General features: G+C 41.2%; 1 long non-coding RNA gene across 1 annotated transcript; it reads right to left on the minus strand.

Annotated features, from left to right (window-relative positions):
• Window positions 1-13,030: 13,030 nt before the first annotated feature.
• Window positions 13,031-15,081, minus strand: LOC133072968 (uncharacterized). The gene is made up of 3 exons (XR_009696830.1): window positions 15,054-15,081; window positions 14,796-14,838; window positions 13,031-14,300 (listed from the first exon to the last, which is right to left on the minus strand). It is a non-coding gene; the product is annotated as an uncharacterized LOC133072968 (long non-coding RNA).
• Between the last annotated feature and the right edge of the window lie 6,937 nt (window positions 15,082-22,018).

A 22,018-nucleotide genomic window follows, 5' to 3' on the forward strand; every position in this document is an offset into this window, starting at 1 on the left:
TACAAAGGAAACTATAAGTAAGGTGAAAAGACAGCCCTCAGATTGGGAGAAAATAATAGCAAATGAAGAAACAGACAAAGGATTAATCTCAAAAATATACAAGCAACTCCTGCAGCTCAATTCCAGAAAAATAAATGACCCAATCAAAAAATGGGCCAAAGAACTAAACAGACATTTCTCCAAAGAAGACATACAGATGGCTAACAAACACATGAAAAGATGCTCAACATCACTCATTATTAGAGAAATGCAAATCAAAACCACAATGAGGTACCATTACACGCCAGTCAGGATGGCTGCTATCCAAAAGTCTACAAGCAACAAATGCTGGAGAGGGTGTGGAGAAAAGGGAACCCTCCTTACACTGTTGGTGGGAATGCAAACTAGTACAGCCGCTATGGAAAACAGTGTGGAGATCTCTTAAAAAACTGAAAATAGAACTGCCATATGACCCAGCAATCCCACTTCTGGGCATACACACTGAGGAAACCAGATCTGAAAGAGACACGTGCACCCCAATGTTCATCGCAGCACTGTTTATAATAGCCAGGACATGGAAGCAACCTAGATGCCCATCAGCAGATGAATGGATAAGGAAGCTGTGGTACATATACACCATGGAATATTACTCAGCCGTTAAAAAGAATTCATTTGAACCAGTTCTAATGAGATGGATGAAACTGGAGCCCCTTATACAGAGTGAAGTAAGCCAGAAAGATAAAGAACATTACAGCATACTAACACATATATATGGAATTTAGAAAGATGGTAACGATAACCCTATATGCAAAACAGAAAAAGAGACACAGATGTTCAGAACAGACTTTTGAACTCTGTGGGAGAATGTGAGGGTGGGATATTTCAAAAGAACAGCATGTATACTATCTATGGTGAAACAGATCACCAGCCCAGGTGGGATGCATGAGACAAGTGCTTGGGCCTGGTGCACTGGGAAGACCCAGAGGAATCGGGTGGAGAGGGAGGTGGGAGGGGGAATCGGGATGGGGAATACGTGTAAATCTATGGCTGATTCATATCAATGTATGACAAAACCCACTGAAATGTTGTGAAGTAATTAGCGTCCAACTAATTAAAAAAAAAAAAAAGCAAGATAAACACAAAACATGAAGATATTAAAAATCAGACCAGCCATATCAAGGATCATTAAAAATTTTAATAGATTAAATTCTATTAAAATTCCTTAAAAATACCAAGAATCTCAGATTGCATTAAAAAAGCTATAAGCTTTTTACAAGACATACACTGAAATAGAAAACATGAAGATATTAAAAGTCAGACCAAGTATATCAAGGATCATTAAAAATTTAAATAGACTAAGTAAAAAATTAAATAGATTAAATTCTATTAAAATACAAAAAATCTTATATTGCATTTTTAAAAGTTATATGCTCTTCATAAGAAGTACATCTAAAACAAAATTCCACAAGAAGGTTGAAAAGCCAGAGATGGATAAAGACAAAACGAAAAACAAAGAAAGCAGGATGCACAAGCATTAATGGGACTGAAAACAGACACTTATCCTAACAAAAGATATTAATTATGAAGATATAACAATGATTCTTCATGAACTGAGCAACATAGCTTTAAAATCATAAAGTAAAAACTGCTATGAATACTAAAATTTGACAAGGCAATCACAAGTAGAGACATCAAATCTTTAAAAAATTTAATAAGCTTGAAAACATAGATACGATTTTTTCAAAATTTTTAGGAAAACATCAACTATTAAGTACAGAAAAAAATTGAAAGTGTGGTCACAGATTTATCTCCCCAAAATACTCCAAGCCAGTTTCATGTTATAGTAGGTAAATTATATTAACTCTTCCAAAGTTATAGACACTATAATTTTTTTTGGTATTCCACTGTTTCAGATACTAGAAAGAAAAAAGAAAGAATTTCAATTCATTCTACAAGCATAGTGAAACCTTGATCAAAAAATTGGCTAAAGATACAAAAAGGAGAGCTATAAACATAGAGGAGATTTGCCAGGTGGCTCAGTGGTAAAGAATCCACTTGCCAATGCAGGAGATCCAGGTTTGATCACTGGGTTGGGAAGATTACCTTGCAAAAGGTAATGGCAACCCACTCCAGTATTCTTGCCTGGGAAATCCCATGGACAGAGGAGCCTGGCAGGCTACAGTCTACGGGGTCACAAACAGTTAGACACAACTGATGAAAAATGCCAAATAAAACATTAGTAAATCAAATCTACCAATCAATTAAAATATTAGTAAATACCATATAATTTCATTTACATGAGGAATCTAAAATATATAAATAAATAAAATAAATGAACAAAACAGAACAGAAACAGATTCACAGATATTGAGAATAAACCAGTGGACACCAGAGAGGAGTGAACTGGAAGGATCGGGAGAATGGTGGATCTAATACACAGAATAGGAAATATTGTCAATATTGTGACAAATTTAAATGGTGACAGATGGTAACTGGCTTATTGTGCTGATCACCTTGTAATGTATATAAATGTTGAATTGCTATGTTGTACACCCGAAATTAATATAACACTGTATGTCAATTATACTTCAATGGAAAACAAAAATAAAAAGATTAATATACATAGAATTGTGCATAAAATTAATATGACATAAAATCTACTACTGATTCACTGCATTATTAAAGAAAAGCAGAAAAACAAAAGTATTTCAATAGATTCAACAATCATTCCTGAAAAACACGTGGTGAACCAAGAACTTTCAGATGTTCAAGCTGGATTTAGAAAAGGCAGAGGAACCAGAGATCAAATTGTCAACATCTGCTGGATCATAAAAAAATCAAGAGAGCTTCAAAAAACCATCTACTTCTGCTTCATTGACTTTGCTAAAACCTTTGACTGTATGAATCACAACAAACTGTGGAAAATTCTGAAAGAGATGGGAATACCAGACCACCTTACTTGCCTCCTGAGAAACCTACATGTAGGTCAAGAAGCAACAGTTAGAACCGGACATGGAACAATGGACTGGTTCCAAATTGGGAAAGGAGTACATCAAGGCTGTATATTGTCACCCTGCTTATTTAACTTATATGCAGAGTACATCATGTGAAATGCCAGGCTGTATGAAGTACAAGCTGGAATCAAGATTTCTGGAAGAAATATCAATAACCTCAGATATGCAGATGACACCACCCTTCTGGCAGAAAGTGAAGAGGAAATGAAGAGTCTCTTGATGAAAATGAAAAAGGAGAGTGAAAAAGCTGGCTTAAAACTCAACACTAAGGAAATGAAAATCATAGCATCTGATCCCTTTCCTTCATGGCAAATAGATGGGGAAAAAGTGGAGACAGTAGCAGATTTCATTTTCTTGGGCTCCTAAATCACTGCAGACAGTGACTGCAGCCATGAAATTAAAAGACAATTTTTTTTGCTCCTTGGAAGAGAAGCTATGACAAACCTAGACAGCGTATTAAAAAGCAGAGACATTACTTTGCTGACAAAGGTCCATCTAGTCAAGGTTATGGTTTTTCCAGTGGTCATGTATGGATGTGAGAGTTGGACCACAAAGAATGCTGAGCACTGAAAAATGGATGCTTTTGAACTGTGGTGTTGGAGAAGACTCTTGAGAGCCCCTTGGACAGCAAAGAGATCAAACCAGTCCATCCAAAAGGAAATCAGTCCTGAATATTCATTGGAAGGACTCATGGTGCCGAATCTGAAGCTCCAATACTTCGGATAGCTGATGCAAAGAGCCAACTCATTGGAAAAGACTCTGATGCTGGAAAGTTTGAGGGCAAGAGGTTAAGGGGGCAACAGAGGATGAGATGGTTGGATGGCATCACTGACTCAATGGACATGAGTTTGAGCAAACTCAGGGAGATAATAAAGGACTGGGAAACCTGGCATGCTGCAGTTTACAGGGTTGCAAAGAGTCAGGCACGACTTAGCAACTGAACAGCAACAAACCTAGGAGTAGATAATTGATTAAAAAAAAAAATTAACACAAATGCCATACTTAAAGCTGAAAAAACCCTGCTAGGAACAAGGCAGGAGTGCTTGTCATGCCTATTGACATTATTTCAATGCAGGACCAACCCCTACCGTAAAACAAAAAGAGGCAACAACAGCGGACAGAAGTGACTTCTTTATCTTTATTGACATATGACATGATTGGACACTTACAAAATCTATGGAAATCCACTGAAAAACTAAGATTTTCAGGTAAAAAGGTCACAGTAGGATAGCAGGTTATAAGTAAAAAAAAAAAAACATTAATAGTCATGACAAAAATAACAATAAATTAGAAAATCTAATGGAAAAGAAGAATTCTATTCAACTGCAAGAACAAAACAAAAACCCACAAAAAATACAAAATAAAGTATCTCTGATAAGCATAATGATAAATATGTCACTTCTGTTACCTGTCACATGAGTGCTCAGTCATGTCCCACTCTTTGTGACTCCAGGGACTGTAGCCCACCAGGCCCCTCTGCCCATGGGGATTCTCCAGGCAAGAATACTGAAGTGGGTTGCCATGCCCTCCTCCAGGACTACTGGAATGGGTTGCCATTTCCTATTCAAGGAGATCTTCCTGACCTAGGATTTGAACCTGAGTCTTCTGCATTGGCAGGTGGGTTCCTTACCATTGATACCACCTTGGAGGCATTACCTATAAAGGAACTCTCTAAAACTTCCTCAGGAACGTGAAGAATACCTTAAAAAATGGTGATTTATTTTGTTTTCTAAACAAGAAGACTCATTATTAGGAAGATATTAATTACTTCCAAATTGTTCCATAAATTCAATGCCATTTTAAATAAAATTCTAATGAATTTTTAATTGTGTCTTTATAAGTTGATTCTGAAGATTAACTGGAACAGCAGAGAGTGGAAGAACAGCCAAACACATTTAAGGAAATAGGAATGACGACAGGGGAAACTTATCCTACTAAATATCAAATTTAGTATAAAACTATGACAATGAAAACTGGCATAGGAAGAAATAAAGAATCACACAGAAGAAATTAGAAACAAGTCAGTTCACAGTAGGAACTTAGCATTTGATAAAGATTAAATTTGAATAATAACAACAAAATTTCAAATTAGTGGGGAAAAGAAGGTGGACTCAAGCACTTTTTTCCCTCCTCTTTTTAAAAAAATTGAGGTATAATTGGCATATAACATTATATTAGTTTCATGAAGTAAAGACTTAAACACTAAAAATAAAACTGCAAGAAATTCTCTGGCAGTCCAATGGTCAGGACTCTGTGCTTTTACTACATGGGGTGTGGGTTGGATCCCTGGTCAGGGAAATAATATCCAGCATGCTGTGAGGAGTGGCCAAAAAAAATTTTTTTTTCTTTTTATTTGGGGGTATAGGGAAGGCCCGGCTCCTGCAGGACACCACTCAGAAATCATATCGAAAAGAGTTTTAGATGTTGCTAAAGAAAAAAATTTAAGCTCTGTTCAATAGGTGATACCATAAATAATGTTAAAAATGACCACCTAGGGGAGGACTCCCAGTTTAAGATGGTGGAGCAGAAGGATGTGCACTCATCTCCTCCTCTGAGAGCACAAAATCTCAACTAGCTGCTGAACAACCATGGACAAGAGGACGCTGGAACCTACCAAAATAAGATACCCCATGTCCAAAGACAAAGAAGAGGCCACAGCAAGACGGTAGGAGGGGCACAATCACGATAAAATCAAATCCCATACCCAGCAGTGGGTGACCCACAAACTAGAGAGCAATAATACAAAAGAAGTTCTCCCACTGTTGTGAAGATTTGGAACCCAACGTCAGGCTTTCCAGCCTGAGGACCCGACAAAGGGACTGAGAATCCCCAGGCAATCTGATTTTGAAGCCCAGGAGGATTTGACTACAAGACTTCCACAGGACTGGGGGAAACAGAGACTCCAGGCTTGGAAAGTGAAAGTGCAGTCGCTCAGTCGCTTCCGACTCTTTGCGACCCCATGGACTGGAGGGCACAAACAAAACCTTGCAGGCACCAAGATTCAGAGGAAAGAAGCAGTGGCTCCACAGGAAGCTGAACCAAAACTACCTGCTAGTGTTGGATGGTGTCCTGTGGAGGAGTGGGTCAGCAGGGGCTCACCGCAGGGACGGGGGTGGGGGGACTGGCAGCAGCTGTCTGGGAAGGTCCCCTTTGGCACACTCTTGGAGGTCACCATTAACCCGACCAGAGAGCCCGCAGGCCCCAGGGCTGGGCCGCCTCAGGCCAAAAAGCTACCAGGGAGGGAGCACAACCCCATCCATCAGCATAACTGGATTAAAGCTTTACTGAGCAAGGCCCTCCCCAGAGCAAGATCCAGTTTTTCCCACCACCAGTCCCTCCCATCAGGAAGCTTACACAAGCCTCTTAGCCTCCGCCTCCTCCATCAGAGTAGATAGAAGAAGCAAGAAGAACCACAATCCCACAGCAACTAAAACAAAACCGTATCACAGAAAGTTAACCAGCATGAAAAAGCAGAAAGTTACCTATCAGATGAAGGGACAAGATAAAACCCCAGAAAAACAACTAAATGAAGTGGAGGTAGGCAACCTTCCAGAAAAAGAATTCAGAAAAATGATAGTGAATATGATTCAGGATCTTGGAAAAAGAATGGAGGCAAAGATTGAGAAGATGCAAGAAATGTTTACCAAAGACCTATAAGAACTGGGATTTCCCTGGTGGCTCAGAGGGTAAAATGTCTGCCTACGCTGCGGGAGACCTGGGTTCAATCCCTGGGTCGGGAAGATCTCCTAGAGACGGCAATGGCAACCCACTTCAGTATTCTTGCCTGGAAAATCCCATGGACGGAGGAGCCCAGTAGGCTACAGTCCATGGGGTTGTAAAGAGTTGGACACGACTGAGCAACTTCAGTTTCACTTTCACTTTATAAGAACTAAAGAACAAACAGAGATGAATGATATATACTAGAAGGAATTCATAGCAGAATGACTGAGGCGGAAGCATGGATAAATTACCTGGAGGACAGAATGGTAGAAATCACTGCCGCAGAACAGAATTTAGAAAAAAGAATGAAAAGAAACGAAGACAGCCTAAGAGACCTCTGGGACAACATTAAATGCACCAACATTTGCATCACTGGGGTCCCAGGAGAAGAGAGAAAGGACCTGAGAAAATATTTGAAGAGATAATAGCTGAAAACTTCCCTGACACGGGAAAGGAAATAAACAGCGAAGTCCAGGCAGCACAAAGAGTGCCAGGCAGGATAAACCTGAAGAGAAACACACCCAGACACATAGTAATCAAACTGACAAAAATTAAAGATAGTGATAAAATATTAAAAGCAAGAAGGGAAAAATGACAAATAACACACCAGGGAACTCCCGTCAGGCTATCAGCCGATTTCTCAACAGAAACTCTACAAGCTAGAAGGGAATAGCATGACATATTTAAAGTGATGAAAGGGAAGAAGCTTACAACCAAGAATACTCTACCCAGCAAGACTCTCCTTCAGATTTGATGGAGACATCAAAAGCTTTCCAGACAAACAAAAGAATTCAGCACCACCAAACCAGTTTTACAACATACTAAAGGAAATTCTCTAGGCAGAAAACGAGAGAAGGAAAAGCACTACCTACAGAAAATAAACCCCAAACAATTAAGAAAATGCTAATAGGATCATACATATTGATAATTACCTTAAATGCAAATGGATTAAATGCACCAATCAAAAGACAAAGACTGGCTGAGCAGATGAAAACATGTGCAAGTATTCACTTCCACTTATCACATCACTCTGCTTGACCCCCTAAATTATGTGTAATTATTTTATACTGTTAGGTTAATCATATTCCCATTATGGCTTGCAGTTGTAATTATTTATTTTTCATCTGGTTATTGATTGTGAAAACTGATGAACATCTTTTACTATTGTCATATGTAACTATTACTCACTTAATACCATTGTATGCGCAGATAGTAAAGAATCTGCTGCAATGCGGGAGACCTGGGTTCGATCCTTGAGTTGGGAAGATCACCTGGAGAAGGGAATGGCTACCCAATCCAGTGTTCTGGCCTGGAGAATTCCAAGGACAGAGGAGCCTGGCAGGCTATATAGTCCATGGGCTCACAAAGAGTCAGACACGACTGAGTGACTTCTTAAAAAAAAAAAATCATGATTGGTCAACAGAAAATGATAGAATTCTATATCATCAAAACTACCATTTAATAGAAAAACCTGTAATCACTTTTTAAAATTCAGATGCATATCAGAATTATCTTGGAATTTTTTGAAAAATACAAATGCCCAGGAATTCCTTTTTTTTTTTTTGCCAGAGCTCCAGATATACTTCTAACAAGCAGCCATGTTTAAAAACAACTGGACTACATAAGGAACTTTTACTTTCACCTAGTTTGTTTCACTTTTTCTATTTCATATTCAGTGCTCCCATTTCATTTATGTTTTCTAATTTCTCCATCTCTTTTTTTATGTTCTTTCTCAAGACTTTATCAAGCATAGTAGAAAAGCTTTTGTATACATATATATAAATAATATGTATAATATATATATTTTAGAAAACATGTGAATTTTTGCATAAAAAATTAATGACATTTTGATTCCATTTGTTTGATTTAGTATGAATAGAATGCTAGGTTTATAATTAAAAAAATAGATATGCAACAAGTAACAAAAGTTTACTCTTAGCATAGGAAACTACAGTCAATATCTTATAATAACCTATGATGGAAAATTCAAAAATAACATGTGTATATGTATAACAGAATTACACATACAAAAAATAATTCTACTTTTTTAAATTTAGTAATGCCTATCTCTTTGCCAGTTTTTCTAAATGTCCTATGGACATCTAATAACATACGAGATACAAAATTTTAAATGTATTTGTGTAGGATATGATTAATATAAACTAAATATAAATCTATTATATTTAAATTATCAATGACATCATTCAAGATGCTCTTATTCTTATTTTTCTGCACTCGATAAAATATTCTCAGAGAAATGTTAACATGTCTCACTATGAGTATATATTTTTTCTTTTCCCTTTCTGATTTTTGCTTTATGTATCTTTGTTTCTTTGTTGTTAATGCATCTAATGGTTTATGATGTCTATCTTCTTCGAGAATTGTACCTTTTATCATTAAAAATAGTCATCTGTTTCATTTAAAATAAATTAACTAAAAAATTAAAACAAAAAGGTACATTGTATAGCACAGGAAATTATAACCATTATTTTATAAAGAAAAAAAAGCAGTTTTCTTGTTCTAGAACTTCATATAAATAGAAAAACGCAGTATAAAGAAATGACCGTCTAGGAAAAGTATATAACGATTAAAAAAATAATAAGAGCCAAGATTAACACAAGGGTTACTATACGCCAGGAATTATGCTAAGTATTTTATATGAATTATATAGTTACGATTATTATTGACGGGTATGGTTACGATTTCGATCATTCCATTTTACAGCAGGGAAAACTGAGGCTTAGAAAGGTCAAGTGTCATGTATATGCTGAGAGGACTGATGTCTCTAATAGGGTGAGCGGTTCAGGACCCCATTCTTTGTCCCATGGCTCCTCAAACATTTGAATCGTCAGGTAGGCGGGCGACAGACCACAGAGCTGCAGTCAGGCGCCTCTAAGTGACTGAGCAGACACACAGCACAAGCTTTGGAGGCACAGAAGAACGTTTTCCTGTTGCCACGGATGTTTCTGGCTACACAGGAAAACCTAACTCCAGAAGGATCAAACCAAGGCAACAGAGATGAGACGACCCGAAAGGTAAATGCAGAAGAGTTCTGCCTAATTGTCTGGGTCCTTGCATTCACCTGTGCCAGAGTTTAGAGCTACTCCTGGACTCCCAATTATGAGAGTCCATGAGTTCACTCTTTTCTTAAGCTAATTTGATGGGTTGTCTGCCCTTGGCATACAATAACCACAGAACATAAAGACTCCACCTACTAATTAAGGAGGAAAAAGACAAATCAATAGTATAATGGGCGAAGCATGTGATTAGAAGCTCAATGAAGAAACAGCAGTGGAGGTTAATTCTGGAGCTCCTATCTGGGGGGCCCATGCCTCTCTGCGGTGGAGGACTGGGTGCTATTTTATCTGCTCCTCCCGAGGTCTCCCCACTAAGACCCACACAGGACATCTATAGGTGGTGCCAGGGGCTCTCTGGATATACAGCTGGTTTATCTTGGGATCATTTTATTTGGCTCCATGAAATAATCTTTCTTAAATATGGAGTTAGGAAACACGAGAAATCATTAATAATCCTGGAATATCAAAGAACGGAGCGAAGATCCCCCCCACCCCATTGGTTTCTGGCAGCACCGTGGAGGTGCGGGCTGGAGTGTGCTTCAGGAGGGCTGGAGGTCATTAAGGGGCTCCTTTCCACAGAGCCTGCCTGCCCTCCCACATGGCCTGCTGCGGAGCCTGTAATGAAGCCGACAGCTCCTCAAGGCACGGTCTCTCTTCTTTAATGCATGGCTTCTTTGGAGCAGAATCAATTACAGAGTTTTATTTTATTCCATCTCTATAAAATGGTTGTGGAATGATGCTTCTTTTGTGTTGAGGAAGAAAAAAAACAACCAGTCCCTGGATGGGAGATTGATTGATGTAAAGCAGAGAATTTGCAGCACAGATTGGGATCTGTGACAATTAACTGCAAAACTTTATTGAAAACCTACTCTGTGCTCAGCGTTATGGAGGATTCCCAAGTGAGTAGAAATCATTATCGCTTTCAGAGAGCATTCATTCTAGTTTGGGAGGGAAGCTAGGGGACAGAGGAGCGAGTGGCCGTCCCTGACTCGCTGATAGGAGGAGGATGACTGAGGAGGCGAGTGAGGAGGGAACTGATCATGTGTCCTGGAACTGGAGATACCAAAAGCATAGACACTTGTTGCTTTGGGACAGGAAGGAGGGAGTTTAAGATGAGTACAGTTGTGTATATGTCCTTAGGAGACTAATACCAGCCTGAATTCAATACAGCTTCATTTTGTTTCTTTAAACATAGTGTGTTGGACTAGAAGCAATGACAATCCATTAGACAGAATACCCATCATTCCCGGTTTACTAAAAGCAACCAGGACTCCTTGGAAAACTATTACTCCAGGCAAAGGGCAGAAAAGTTTCAAAGGCTAACAGAGACAAATCAAAAGGGTACAGAATAAGTTTGAAAAGAACCACTGAATAAATCTGAGATGATTAAGCATTTAAAAAACTAGGACTACACTGGATTGAAACACATCAAACATAAAAACTCAAAACTTTTTTCATAGTTACATTATGAGGTGGCTTGGGGAATCAATCTGGAGAAGGCAATGGCACCCTGCTCCAGTACTCTTGCCTGGAAAATCCCATGGACGGAGGAGCCTGGCAGGCTGCAGTCCATGGGGTCGCTAACAGTTGGACACGACTGAGCGACTTCACTTTCATTTTTCACTTTCATGCATTGGAGAGGGAAATGGCAACCCACTCAGTGTTCTTGCCTGGAGAATCCCAGGGGCGGAGGAGCCTGGTGGGCTGCCATCTATGGGGTCGCACAGAGTTGGACACGACTGAAGTGACTTAGCATTAGCAGGGAATCAATCTGATACAAGAGAAAGGAACCAAGTTATTTATCCTGCCTTTACAAACATGAGAGGGAAATTCTTCTCTGTAAGAAATTCTTCTCTGTAAGAATCATGGCTAATATTAATACATGGCAAAGGAATGAAAAGATTAGAATACCACCACTTAGTAACCCCAAATGAAAGGATCATTCTAGGCAAGGATTATTAATGTCTGCTGAAACTATCAGGTAAAGTTAAGGGGAGAACTTTGTAGTGGATGCATCAGATTGACGACATTTGAACTCAGTGGTCAATCCTAACATCACTGAGATTGGATAGTTAGACATTTGTGCCTCCTGAGGAAGAAGTGATAGAACTTCATAGCACCACCTATGCAGTATTCTTTGAAAAAAACCCCAAACTTAATTCTCATGAAGCTTCTAGATTTTACTGTGGATTTACAGAAAATGTGGGGAAGACATGAAAGTACGCCTTGAGGATATAATCTCCCAAATTTAGAATGTGAATTCTAAAGAACAAATGGTCACCTCAATCACAACTACAGACAATATCTGACTTTGACTAGATCCTTGATTCAGGCAAATTCAATGGAATTATTAATTATTAGCTGTTTTGTTGAGTGTAGTAAATTTTGTGGTTACATTATATATATATTAGAATCATACACTAACACACTTAGAAGTGAAAAGAAGTCTGAGAGTTGCTTTAAAATGGTCCAGTAAGCTGAGGAGCCCTGGGAGCACAGCTGATGAACCAGGGCGGGGGGCCTGGGGTGAGGGACGGTGATATCCCAGACGGAGTGATGGTCCTCCCAAGCAGAAAGATCAAGTGGATTCTGGTGATCTGCTGAGGTCTGTGGGCCTCTCGAGCAAGTCTGTTCTATTCTGGAAACCAAAAGTGCCCTTCTTCATCTTTGGAGACACGTTACTGTCCCATCCTGTTTTTCAGACTGTGCTGTCTCTACTGCTCAGAGGTTGGAAATCCATTATGAAGTCTCTTTTCATTAGAATTTGGTCATCTGCATTTGTGTGAGGTGGTTGTGGGGATTTCTACAGTGGGTGGGGAGAAAAACTGTCATCCCTCTAAAATACCTATCATGAAAAAAACAGGACAGAATGTAATGGGAAGAGAGGTGGCAGCTTTTATGAAAAAAGGAACAAAAGAACTGTGAACAAAGCTCATTTATTTCAAATAAACATGTATTAAAAAGTAAAAAAAAAAAAAAAAAGCAACTACAATAAAAAGAAAAACAGAGGAGGGAAACAGATGAAAAAGAATGACAGGATGTTGAGTAGTATTTGATGGATGTATGGACTTATTCCACTATTCCACTGTGAATTTCTGATGGTTTTCATGACAGAGCTTTTAAGAAATCCTGTTTCAGTCCCTCTAAGAATTTCCGCTGTGGAGCAGGGTTCTACAGTTCACTCCTTATCCTGAAGTATCTATGGAGATAAAGTAATCCAAGCTTCTCAGTGCAGTTTTCCAAAATAAAGATAAGCCGCCGATCCCCACACCTGCCGCAGTTTTGCCGGGCCGAGCCTCCGTGTGGAGCCCGGGACACTAAGGGTTAACAGCCGGTGCCCCGCAGCTGCGCGCGGGGCGTCCCCGCAGCTGCCAGCAATTAGGCTAGCTGGCAGTCCCCCCAGGACGCTCCTGCTGCCTGATTAGGACTAATTGCTAGCCAGCATCTAGGTCCCGATCGATGAAATGGAAATCCATTAGGAAAAAGCGGTGCAGGGAGACACTGCCTTCCGGAGAGCGCGCGTCCGCGGAGCTGCAGGCGTGTTTTCCAGAGCTCACCGAGCGCGCCAAGGGAACCCCCACCCTGCCCGTGTTCCTGGGAAACTACACTGTTAAAACACTCTCGTGGTTCCCCTTTGACCCCCAAAGAGAGCCTTCTTTCCCCCGCGATTTTGGTCTATCACTGAAAGAAACTTGTGTCCGCCAAAAATAGCCTCGCGCGGGTGGTTTCTTAGAGATGCCGCGTGTAGGGGGAGCGCGCAGCGGGCAGGGGACTCCTGCAGCTGGGACAGGGTTCCGTCCGGTGTGGGGTTTCAGCTGACCTCTGGAGTTTACTCAAAACAGCTCTTCTGCATCAAGTAGATTCAGTTCTGAGACGCACTGGTAGCTACTGAAAGAACTCACTTTAGATCCTTGCCAGTTTGAAATTGTGTGACTGGGCACCAGAGGATGGCGGGTTTTCATGGGAAGAATTTCCACTGACTACAAGGCTGAGCTCTGAGAGCTCAAAGATTGTTAAGATCTGGTCCTGACACCCAAGGAAGCCTGTGAGCTATGCGAATTCAAAAACAGACATCACGGAAAGGCTACTCAAACTGCTTGTGAGAACGAGATAAGGAGGATTTTTAACCCAGCACTGTATCTTCTCACTTAATTGAAATTTCTGTTAAAATGAACCACACATATGGACAAGGAGTTTTGAGTTTTTACTTATTTTCAAATTCAACGATATTATAATGAAGTCTGGATAGTATTATCTGAGAAAATACATTCCTGAGCTTACTTTAGGTAAGTTTCACAAGCAGGACAAAAAGTCCTTGCTTATTCAGGAACTAAAAGTTCCTCCATGTATTGGACATGAAGACTAAATCAAACTGTGACTGTTTCTCCAGAAATAAAATGCCTCCTTTAAAAAGCTTATGAAAATCAGACAAGAGAATAATAACTACACTGTTATTTTGCAACTTGGTGCAGAGGCAAATTCTTGATCTTCTTGCACTGAATGCAAAAGTCTGAAAAGCATTAAAGAAAAACTATTGTTTTTTTTTTTAAAAGATCACTATGTGTTCTTAACTTATTTACCTCAAATATAATCTATAACTTTTTAAAGCACTTCAGAGTATTCATTTGCTTTAAAATCAGATTCATTACAAACGACCCATTTATTCAAGTCAAACAGCAAAGACTCATTTAAGTTGCTGTGCATATTTAATAATTAACTGCACTTCTGTTAAAACAGTAAGATTCAGATTTTCCCAAAGCAGTACTGTATAGCTGTTTAATTTAGACTTGAGATGACTTCAAACGCTGTAACCATTTTACAAAGAAATCTTTAAACTTCCTAGAGGGCTTCCCTGCCCACCCCCCACCCCCCACCCCGGGACAAGTGCCACAGAAAGGGACAGAAAGATCCCAGGGGGATGATCTGGGTTACACTGCACAGTTATGTCTCTAAGGTTATCAACACTTTTCGTTCAGAAGACTTTCTGATAGGAGGGGATTCTTACCATTACTTTGTGTTGTTGAATCCAGACGAAGTCATGCAGGAAACTGAAAGTGACAGATAAGTTTCAGTGACTGGGTTCAGGAAGTCATCAAGAGAATAGAGCTTGTCAGTGACTGGCAAATTTACTTTCTTTAAGTACTATATTTTTTTTTCAGAGAGTGTTTTCATAAAATACTCCAATTACAGAGTAAGGAGACAGGTTTTATAAACTGCAAAGGAAATCAAATCTCCTTTTTTACTACTCAAAACTCATACTTACTCCTTTGACCCAAAGAAGACCAGTATCACTGGTCATAATCACTGATTATATGGGCCTATAAAGCTGGGAGAAGGGATGGGCTGTGCCCAAGACTACACAATTTACTACCAGTAGAGCTGGTCCCAGAATCGGATTCTCTGTGTCTAATACATTGATCATCCTTTGCTATTCTTTTGACTTTGCTATTTTTTTCCCTAAATTTGTCTCTTTATTTCCTTTTTCTCCCCATTCCCTATTTATCCTTTATCTCAGCTGGATGCTTTTAATTTCTCTCCTCTACTTTTCTCTCTCTTTTCTTTTCAATTATGTAAATTTCCTGTAATCCGGAAATTGCTGCGTGTGTGCATGCTCAGTGGATCAGTTGTGCCCAGCTCTTTGTGACCCCATGGACTGTAACCCACCAAGCTCCTCTGCTGGGGGAATTTCCTGACGAGAATACTGGAGAAGGTTGCCATTTCCTACTCCAGGGATCTTTCCAACCCAGGGTCTCTTGTGTCTCCTGCATTGGCGAGTGAGTTCTTTACCACTGTGCCACTTGGGAAGCCCCCAAAATTGCTGAGCTACCTGGAAATCTGGGTATGAGACGGTGTTGACAAAGGAATCAGCAGATGTATCAGGTGTTACAGACTTTGCTACCTCAAAACTGTGGGACAGTTTTACCGTTTAGTAACTAGAATCCCATTTTAGTAACCAGAATATCACTCAAACTTGATACATTTGATTATGCTTAAGTTTTGAGCAGTTAACAAAGAAGAATTCTGAAATAAAAATCTAGATCCTAAGAGGTCTTGATCTTAAACTTTCATATTCTAATTTTACCTAACTTTTAAAAGAAATCCTCCTACTATAGGATTTTAGGAACTCTGGCAATCTCAGTGTGAAGTGGAGAATTCTGAAGTCCAGTTGGTAGTTCAATTGCTCCCGTCTTAGGAGTAATTCTGGGCTTCCCTGGTGGCTCAGATGGTAAAGAATCTGGTTGCAATGCGGGAGACCCGGGTTCGATCCCAGGGTAGGGAAGATCCTCTGGAGAAGGAAATGGCAACCCACTCCAGTATTCTTGCCTGGAGAATTCTATGGACAGAGGAGCCTGCTGGGCTACAGGCCATGGGGTCAAAGAGTTGGACACAACTGAGTGACTAACACTTTCTACACTTTCTTAGGAGTACTTCACCTTCCTTGGTAGAGCAGGACTTGCTGGCTACTTGTTATTCTGCTTTGGTTCCATTGTCCTTATTTGAACTCTTGTCATTCTAAGAATCCCAAAATCTTCCTTAAAGCCCTCATTTGATTTCACAGTGAATAGGTCTCTAAACTTAAAAAATATTCAACCCAGTGTGTGAAGTTAAGAGACAGCAGTAGACTCAGGAGTTAATGAGAAAAAAGTATTAGAAGAATCACACTAGAGTCACAAAGCAGAGAACTTGGGACCAAGCCCTGGGTGCTTTCAGATAAAGACAGAGTATCTGACTCCATCCTTGGAAAGGCAACTTCAACATCAAAAAACTGAAATCCTGGCAAAACACTCATTTTCCACATTTGAGTATAAAGTGGAACACTGTTTAATAATTAGGTAATACCTTTCTACTGTTTAAACATTCTCACGTGGTATACTTCTATTATCTTTTTCAATAGCTTTATAGAAATATCATTCAGTCATTTAAAGTATACAATTCAATGGACTTTAGTGTATTCACCAAGTTGTGCAAGCATCACCACAAATCAATTTTACATTTTCACCAACCGAAAAACAAAGTTCACACCCATTGGAAGTAACTTCCCATTTCCTACCCCCAACCCACCCCAGGTCAATCACTAAATTTTTTTTTTTTTGGCTTTGCCACACAGCTTTCAGGATCTTTGTTCCCGGGCCAGGGATCAAACCCAGGCCCTCAGCAGTGAAAGTGCCAATTCCTAACCAATGGACCGCAGGGGAGTTTCCCTGTTGATCACTAATCTATTTCCTATCTTACAGATTTGCCCATTCTCGATATTTTATGCAAAGAAAATTATGCAATATGTAGCCTTTAGCAACAGGCTGCTTTCACTTAGTACTATGTTTTCAAGGTGCATCGAGTTTATAGTGTGTATCAGTGCTATCCAGGAAAAGTTCATTCCTTTTCATTGTCAAGTAACAGTAAGTCACATGGACATAGCACAGTTTATTTATCCATTCATCGGCTGATGGGTTGTTTCCACTTTTTGGCTATTATGAATAGTGCTCCTAAAAACATTTGTGTGGGCTTCCCCAGGGACTCACTGGTAAAGAATCCACCCACAGTGCCGGAGATGAGGCAGACTCGGGTTCGATCCCTGGGTCAGGAAGATCCCCTGGAGAAGGACATGGCAACCCGCTCCAGTATTCTTGCCCGGAGGAGCTTGGCGGGCTGCAGTCCACAGGGTCGCAAAGAGCTGGACATGACCAAAGCTACTAGACACAGCACACACAGCACACGAACATTTGTGCACACTTTTTTTTTTTTCCAAAAAATTATTTATTTTTTATGTTTGGTTGTGCTGGGTCTTTGTTACTGCCAGGGCTTGTCTCTAGTTGCAGAGAGTGGGGGCTGCTCTCAAGTTATGGTGCACAGGCTTCTCACTGCAGTGGCTTCTCCTGTTGCAGAGCATGGGCTCCAGGGCGTGTGGGCTTCAGCAGTTTTGGGTCACGGGTTCTAGGGTGTAGGCTTAGCACTTGTGGTGAATGGGCTTAGTTGCTCTGCAGCATGTGGGATCTTCCCAGATCAGGGATCGAATCTGTGTCTCCTGCACTGGCAGGCGGATTCTTTAACACTGAGCCACCGGGGGGGCCCTGTGTACAAGATTTTATGTGGACATATGTTTTGTTTCTTATATTCTGAGGATTAGAATTAGAATATTCTTAGAAAAAAAAAAAGAATATTTTTAGAATTGCTGTGTCCAGAGGATGGAAGGAAGAGGACTATTTTGAAGAGTTCACATGTTTAAACATGTGAATTGCTAAAAAATAACATGGTTATCCAACAGATGGACACAGCAAAACTTTTGTAGGTGATGGATATGTTTAATACCTATATTGTGGTGTTAATAATATGGGTTTATACATGTGTACAAATTCACCAAACTGTACCCATTAACTGGCTCGGAAGTAAAGAATCTGCCTGAAATGCAGAAGCTGTAGGAAACACAGGTTCCATCCCTGGGTCGGGGAGATCCCCTAAAGGAAGGCATGGCAACCCACTTCAGTATTCTTGCCTGGAGAATCCCATGGATGCAGGAGCCTGATGGGCTACAGTCCACAGAGTTGAAGAGTTGGACAGGACTAAAGTGACTGAGTGCACATGCACGCACAATGATGTACAATAATACCTCAATAAAGATGGAAAAAAAAAAAAAAAAAAGACTTGCTATGTCCTAACTGCAGTCATGAAATTAAAAGATACTTACTCCTTGGCAGGAAAGTTATGACCAATCTAGACAGCATACTAAAAAGCAGAGACAATACTTTGCCAACAAAGGTCCATCTAGTCAAAGCCATGGTTTTTCCAGTAGTCATGTATGGATGTGAGAGTTGGACTATAAAGAAAGCTGAGCACAAAAGAATTGATACTTTTGAACTGTGGTGTTGGAGAAGACTCTTGAGAGTCCCTTGAACTGCAAGGAGATCCAACCAGTCCATCCTAAAGGACATCAGTCCTGGGTGTTCATTGGAAGGACTGATGTTGAAGCTGAAACTCCAATACTTTGGCTGCCTGATGCGAAGAACTGACTCACTGGAAAAGACCCTGATGCTGGGAAAGATTGAGGGCAGGAGGAGAAGGGGATGACAGAGGAGGAGAAGGGGACGACAGAGGAGGAGATGGTTGGATGGCATCACCGACTCGATGGACATGAGCTTGGGTGAACTCCGGGAGTTGGTGATGGACAGGGAGGCCTGGCGTGCTACAGTCTATGGGGTCGCAGAGAGTCGTACACGACTGAGCACTGAACTGAACTGATAGAAACTCCACGCTTAACCTTTTGAGGAACTCCAGAGTGTTTTCCACAGCAGACACAACACTTTACACCACCACCTATGATGGACACAGGCTCCATTTTCTCCACATCCTCTACAACACTTGGATTATCTACTTTTTGACAGGATGAGAAGTGCCATCTCACAGTGGTTTTTATTTGCGTTTCCTTGATAGATAATGACATTGAGCAGGTCTGTAAGATTATTAGCCAGTTTTTTTGAGAAATGTCTACTCAGATCCTTTGCCTATTTTTATCATTTAAATTTTTTAATTTGAAAGCAGCTTCTGTTTAATAACTGACCAGATTACAAAAATAATCACAGTAGATACCTTAGTTCATCCTTCTAATAAGCCTGTTGATCTGGTCTTCTGAGTTGCCAGCATCTCTACCTTCTACAAAATGGGTGGTCTTTTCCTTCATTCCACCTCGTGGAGAAGACAACTTGAAGTGCCGCAGGAAGTTGCATGCGTCTTTGAAACATTTTCCAAAAGTAGAGATCTCATGAATCATATCCTCCATGCAGATGATGCCATCTTTGCCAAGAGATCGAGCAATCAATGAGTTATCTGTCAGGTCAGTTCACTTCTTGTTGGTTTTGCCATAAGCATACTTGTAGATCAATTCATTTACTGACCCCAAGTCTGGGTACGCTCAAGCAGTGTATGGTTCCAGAGTTCTCAGCATGTTAATTGAAGTGCTGTTGACCTTCACACAGGTGCCAATGAAGATAAGACAGAGGCAAACAAGCTGCAACAACTGTCCAACCTTTCGGCAAACGCCATTGATACTTCTGATCCTGATGACAAGCACCAATTTGGGTTCAGAGGGTACATAGATATTGCTGGCTTTTCTTGCCATCCTAGCCATTCGAAACTTTTGCAGGTGGATGTGTCTATTACCTATATTCCTGTGATACCATCTGCCTGTATTCCTGTGATAATGCTTAGCTTTTTCTAGAACTTTTTCATAGATAAGCTTCCTCTTTGCTTTTCAAAGCATCTTTAGGGCAGACTTCTTTCTCAAGCTCTTGATCTTAAGCTCTGCGAAAATCTTTTATTTGCTCTTAAGGGTTTCTGGCCAAGCAAAAACCTTCTTTTTCTTCTCTTCTGAACCCTCCATGGTTCCAACCAGGAAAGAGCTGCTTCTCCCCCCACCTTTTTTTGGCTGCACTACAATGTATGTAGGGGATGTTAGTTTCCAGTGTGTGTGTGAAATCACGTCAGTCGTGTCTGACTCTCTGCGACACTACGGACTGTAGCCCACCAGGCTCCTCTGTCCATGGGATTCTCCAGGCAAGGATACTGGTGGCCATACCCTCCTTCAGGGGATCTTCCTGAACCAGGGATCAAATTCACATCTCTTAAGTCAGCTGCATTTGCAGGTGGGTTTTTTACCACTAGGGCCACCTGGGCCAGGAATCTAACCCACATGCCCTGGGTGGTGGAAGCGCAGAGTCTTAACCACTGGACCGCCAAGGAAGTCCCAAAAGAAGTCATTTTGACCTGAAGTATCCAGTCCCATCACTTCATGGCAAATAGATGGGAAAACAGTGGAAACAGTGTCAGACTTTATTTTTTTGGGCTCCAAAATCACCGCAGATGGTGATTGCAGCCATGAAATTAAAAGACGCTTACTCCTTGGAAGGAAAGTTATGACCAACCTAGATAGCATATTGAAAAGCAGAGACATTACTTTGGCAACAAAGGTCCGTCTAGTCAAGGCTATGGTTTTTCCAGTGCTCATGTGTGGATGTGACAGTTGGACTGTGAAGAAAGCTGAGTGCCGAAAAATTGATGCTTCTGAACTGTGGTGTTGGAGAAGACTCTTGAGAGTCCCTTGGACTGCAAGGAGATCCAACCAGTCCATCCTGAAGGAGATCAGTCCTGAATATTCATTGGCGGGCCTGATGCTGAAGCTGAAACTCCAGTACTTCGGCCACCTCATGGGAAGAGTTGACTCATTAGAAAAGACCCTGATTCTGGGAGGGACTGGGGGCAGGAGGAGAAGGGGACGACAGAGGATGAGATGGCTGGATGGCATCACCGTCCTGATGGACATGAGTTTGAGTAAACTCCTGGAGTTGGTGATGGACAGGGAGGCCTGGCGTGCTGCGATTCTTGGGGTTGCAAAGAGTTGGACATGACTGAGCGACTGAACTGAACTGAAGTGAATGCCTGCAACTGGTAACACATTTTTTTAAAAAATTTATTTATTTATTTTTGGCTGCGATGAGTCTTAGTTGCAGTAGGTGGGCTCCCTGTGGTGGCACATGGGTTTCTAACTGCAGCATATGGGCTCAGTAGGGGTGCGCATGGACTCAGTAGGTGTGCGCATGGGATCGGTAGGGGTGCGCGTGGGATCATAGGTGTGCACGTGGGCTCAGTAGGTGTGCGCGTGGGATCAGTAGGGGTGCGCGTGGGATCAGTAGGGGTGTGCGTGGGATCAGTAGGGGTGCGCGTGGGATCGGTAGGGGTGCGTGTGGGATCATAGGTGTGCACGTGGGCTCAGTAGGTGTGCGCGTGGGATCAGTAGGGGTGCGCATGGGATCAGTAGGGGTGTGCGTGGGATCAGTACGGGTGCGTGTGGGATCAGTAGGGGTGTGCGTGGGATCAGTAGGGGTGCATGTGGGATCAGTAGGGGTGCGCGTGGGATCACAGGTGTGCGTGTGGGATCAGTAGGGGTGCGCATGGGATCATACGTGTGCGCATGGGATCAGTAGGGGTGCACGTGGGATCAGTAGGGGTGCATGTGGGATCAATAGGGGTGCGCGTGGGACCAGTAGGGGTGCGCGTGGGATCAGTAGGGGTACGCGTGGGATCATAGGTGTGTACGTGGGATCAGTAGGTGTGCGCATGGGATCAGTAGGTGTGCGTGTGGGATCAGTAGGTATGCGTGTGGGATCACAGGTGTGTGAGTGGGATTAGTAGTTGTGCGTGTGGGATCATAGGTGTGTACGTGGGATCAGTAGGTGTGCG

This window comes from Dama dama, chromosome 18, assembly GCF_033118175.1.
Source record: "Dama dama isolate Ldn47 chromosome 18, ASM3311817v1, whole genome shotgun sequence".
NCBI lineage: Eukaryota > Metazoa > Chordata > Mammalia > Artiodactyla > Cervidae > Dama > Dama dama.